This window comes from Littorina saxatilis, linkage group LG11 (assembly GCF_037325665.1).
Source record: "Littorina saxatilis isolate snail1 linkage group LG11, US_GU_Lsax_2.0, whole genome shotgun sequence".
Lineage (NCBI taxonomy): Eukaryota > Metazoa > Mollusca > Gastropoda > Littorinimorpha > Littorinidae > Littorina > Littorina saxatilis.
In genome coordinates, this window is record NC_090255.1 from 36,635,580 (window position 1) to 36,640,579 (window position 5,000).

A 5,000-nucleotide genomic window follows, 5' to 3' on the forward strand; every position below is an offset into this window, starting at 1 on the left:
GAGGAAACTTGTACAAGTCATGTTAACAGAACCTTGTACTTGCACAAGAACTTGTGCATGTTGGCCTACCCGCCAATAATGTCTGTTTCCATGCCAGCCTTTACCTCATGAGTTCACGGGTTCAGGCACACCGGGTCGTTGGCCCCTACATCCATAAAAGGTAGTAACCGTATGTCTGCATTTCGAACTAGCTCTGTCAAGATAATTATAGTACATACGACAATAATGTGAGTGCATGTCATTGGCGCCGTACGGTAGCTACTTCGGAGAATAACAAATTGGTGTGTAGGTCTTTAAATTCGTTTTGAGAGGCAAAGGCAAATTTCACAGAGGGAGAGGTTGGGGTTCGAGGACGGAGGTGCTTTTGGGGGTTGTTAGTGTGTGTGTGTGTCGGTGTCACTGATTGTGTGTCACTGTGTGTGTGTGTGAGTGTATGTGTGTGTGTGTGTGTGAGTGTATGTGTGTGTGTGTGTGTGTGTGAGTGTGTGTAAGTCTGTGTGTGAGTCAGTCTGTGTGTGTAAGTCTGTGTGTGAGTCTGTGTGTGTGTGTGTGTGTGTGTGTGTGTGTGTGTGTGTGTCAGTGTGAGTTCGTGCGTGCATGCGTGCGTGTGCGTGTTTTCGTGCACGCGTGCGTGCGTCAGTCTGTGCGCGCGCGTGTGTGTGTGTGTGTGCGCCGTGTGTGTGTGCACGTGCAGTGCGTGCGTGTGCGTGTTTTTGTGCACGCGTGCGTGCGTCAGTCTGTTAGTTTGTGTGTGTGTGTGTGTGTGTTTGTGTGTGTGTGTGTGTGTGTGTGCATGTGTGAGTGTGCGTGTTTTTGTGCGGCACGCGTTTGTGCGTCAGTGTGTGTGTGTGTGTGTGTGTGTGTGTGTGTGTGTGTGTGTGTGTGTGTGTGTGAGTGTGCGTGCGTGCGTGCATGCATGCGTGTGTGTGTGTGTATGTGTTAGTACATGCATGCGTGCGTTTGTGTATGTGTGTGTGAGTGTGTGTGTATGTGTGTATATGTGTGTGTTCACAAAACTAACGATAGGCGCCTCAGGTAGGCATGTCCCCTAACGGTTCCACACAAGCTTTCAACATATTCAACACAAATGCGGCCTTGACAGCAATGCAGAAAGAGTCACACATGTACCCATCACAGTGCATCTGTATGCACTTGCTCAATCAGAGTCATCTATGAGCAAATACCAGGCGAGCAAATAAAACCCACCAATCAGATCTTGAACATGACGTGGCTGTCGCGAGGCCCGTCAATGGAGACGACATGGGTACACGTGTACCGCAAGTTGACCGCGATTGACACCGCGAAGGTTTATAAGCGAACCGGCAAGTGCATCCGTGGTGTGTGTTTTGAAGAAAACACAATCATAGGAAAACCGGTCGGGATTTACGTGAGGATTTCAAGCAGCGAAAGGAAAAGATCACACCTCAGGGTACGACCTTTGTTAAAACAGAAGAGTCGTGTCTGCGCAAACAGTCGGCTTTTGTAAATGAGCAGGGACCTGATAAAAGCAAGGTACTGAGAACTCACTTCTGTGTCTCGCAGGCATTTCTCATCAAGTGTCGTTAGCTGTGCGATGCAAATATTCAACTGTAGATACAGTATTTAAATAGTTTGATCGTTCGTGTTGGATTCTACGGCTTTGGATGCTGCTCACTTTTAACTACCAACGCCGGTTTCTTGCTTTTCAAATGTATTGATTCGCATCGAATAATCGGACATCGTGCTATTATGATATGATAACACTGCCACATAAAGATACAGACATTGCGTTCGTTTCACGGTTTGAATATATATATATATGGTTGTACAGTGTACTTTCAAAGCCACCGTTTAGTCTCATTGTGCTTCAGAGTGAGAATCATTCTTGTTCGGTACTGTGTCATCATTGCAGGCCTTAACGCCAACGTTGGCATCGTGTGAATGTTGTCTTCGGTTACTTTAGGCCAAAAAAAAAATTGTCTGTTTAGGGTAACCCGACCGACCCTATCGATTTGGCGCCGACCCAAAAACTTTTTTTTGATTTCAAAAAAAAAAAGAAAAAAAAAGAGGTAAAAATGCTAAAAAGAGACATTTGGCGTTTCTTTCTCTCCCTTTCTCTCTGTTTTATTTATACGTTAGTTTTGAAACATGTATTCATCAAATATAAGAAGTGAATGTTCAGCCAACATAGCATTTACACAAAAAAAACAACAACAAAAAAAACATACCTACCTACCGACCCTACTTTTTTTGGTCATGTTACCCTAAACAGACAATTTTTTTTTTTTGGCCTTACAGTACTTTACTTGCTGGTTGATTTTTCGTGTTCGTGTTTGTTTGTTTGTCGTTGTATTACGGCATTGTATTTGTTTGCTTGTTTGTTCCATTGTTTGCTTATTTGTCCGTTAGTTCTACTTGTCTATCATGTATGTATTAGAATTTCTATTTGTATTAAAGTAACGTAAGGACAGGTTGTAAGAAAAGGCGTGAAAAAACAAACCAGGGAATTCAGCGGAAGGAGTTTGTTTATTCAACCCAGAACGAGGTTGCAATAACATAGCGAAGAGTTACATCCCTTACACCGTACATTCGTCTGCTACAGACGATATGAACTACATGATATTTTCACTCCTCCCTTAAGCCTTACAAATTCTCTTTACCGTTTATCTTTTTGTGTGTGTTTCCTATAGCTGTAGCCTACTGTAATGCTGTTCAGCGAAACTGTCATTATTATGCTAACAGCTTTTGTTTTGTTTTAACATGGGTGGACAAGTTAGGCCCAAACGAAAAATATGTCTGTTTCCGGTAACATCGCCGAAAAATATAGGGTCGGTCGGTCGTTTTTAAAAAAAAAATTTTTTTTTCTTTTTAACCTTTTTCTTACGTTTTATTAACGTCTTTTTACTAGTTTTTCTTTTTTTTTTTTAAACGCTTTCTTAGTTTACTTACAATTATTTAGAACATGTTTTTGACCTAGATAAAGTTGGCCAAAAAATTATTGCAACAAATTTCAAACCCAAATTAAAGCATTAATTCCTGTGTCATTTCATTAAAACTGTATATGCCAGTTAAAGGACCAGACCATGCTGTTTTAAAGGTTATTAGAACCACTAACCGATGACTGAAGGTTAGAGAAATGCACGTGAAGATGCCAAAAATGTAAAGAAATTCACCAATTCGTAGCTTTATCATTGTGATTTAATTAAAAACGTTTTCTTCGAAAACCGCCAAATTCGTCTGCTACACGAGACTTCGAAATGGCCGCCAGTAGACGAGAACCGGCTATGACGTCATCTAGTGTCCGGTAATGTACCTTTTATTTATGTGACATATTTGAAGCCTGTGTAGCTCTGTGACAGAAAGAGGTCTCTGATGGCAGCGACCAGACAGGCAGGAAGAACGTTCCTGTTCTTTCGGCAAGTCAGTATGCAACTTGTCTGTATGTCCTGAACACATCAAAACATTTTCTTTAATTTAAGCTACATAATATCATGTGGATGCACTGATTGGGTGTAAATAATAACAGCAATTGGTACAGTCAATTCACTAAATGTGCAACAGAACCCCAATCATCAAACATTTTACAACAGCAAATTTCAACAGTCCTTTTACTTTCCTGAATGTCATTATTATTTATTAAAACATGCATCTAGAGCAACATACATATATCTAAATCATCTTTTATTAAAGTTCACCTGAAATTCAGGCTGCTTTCCCATGCAAAGTACAAGTGCAAGTGTCCATAAACCAGGGTTTGATAGTATGTGAGTGAGTTCTGATGAAAAAGTGATTATGTTGTAATATTGGTTATTACTGAGTGTTGATGTTACAATGATTACATTATAAAAACAACAACAACAACAGAACAATGCGAAGAGCAAACTTCTTCTGTGGGCATGCAAGTGAGTTAATTATTGTGTGTGTGAAACTATATGTGACCTGAGTGTTACAAATTTAAATGACAACAGTTGTTCAGTTTAAGTTTTCTTGGTAGGAATAGCATAGCACGAGAAATACGTAAGGTAGCAAAACAAAAAAATCTGTTCAGGGTAGATAATTGGTTTGACTTTCTTCTCGTATGTCAAAGTTGCAAAGTTTTGCCTTTTGTGATTTTTTTGTCGATTTTTCATTCGGCTCTTCCGTTTTTGTCTGGTCGATTTTGACGGTACCCTTACTTATTTATTTTATTTATTTATTTATTTATTTACGAGCGGCGGTCACGTGATCCCTGTAAAAGAAATATTTAATCCAGAAGGTGATCCTGAAGGTTAAGAAATAAGATTATTGTCCATTGATAATTTGACAAATGATTATAAGTATATCGAAATATTATTGAAAGGCATCCCGCAATATCCACGAAATGTCAACCAGACCATGTTCATAACTGTACAGGACTATATTAGACAGACGGGCAGGTTCCGTAACTGAGCCTCTATATTTCACTCATAACATTTATTAGACACTGTCATGTGACATGCTGCCTGACAAATCTTTCCCCATAACCTCTCTCATGTTCTTTTGTTGTTTTTCGACTTATTAATTATGTCTCGATTTATGCGCAATGTAGTGACTTTTCCTCTGTTAACAATATGCATTAACTTTGTGCGAGTGTCTTATGTGCACTTATTACAATTGAAATGAGATCCACTCTCCTCAAATGTTGGCGCTCCAAGTCTTCTTCTTCTTCTTCTTCTTCTTTTTCCCTTAAGCTAGCTGCTAGCTACGGCCGGGCCGGGCTGGCTCGGCGAACGGTCGCCGACGTCATCAAATCAGGGGATTCCCCTATTATTTGGTTGCAGCTGCGAGTTAGTACACAGAACTGGTTCGGTGGAATGTTCGCCGAGCGTTCGACGAGCTGGTTCGGCGTGGTTCAGCTATGGTCGGTGGCGGGCTTAACTCCTATTCCTGTTCTTTCGTGCCCTTTCCCCACCTCCTGTACATGTATCACCAACCCCTTCCCATTTTCTGCTTGTCTGTGTATCTGTTTTGTTTTTGTTTTGTTTCTTCGTTTCCTGAAATGA

At 40.7% G+C, this 5,000-nt stretch overlaps 1 protein-coding gene across 2 annotated transcripts in view; it reads left to right on the forward strand.

Moving 5' to 3' along the window:
* Window positions 1-1,302: 1,302 nt before the first annotated feature.
* Window positions 1,303-5,000, forward strand: part of LOC138980376 (cytochrome P450 3A5-like) — a 27,415-nt gene continuing 23,717 nt past the window's right edge. For both annotated transcript variants that reach the window (XM_070353240.1, XM_070353241.1), the window contains exon 1: window positions 1,303-1,512. The gene's annotated coding sequence lies outside the window, so the exon portion shown is untranslated. The remainder of the gene's footprint in view (window positions 1,513-5,000) is intronic.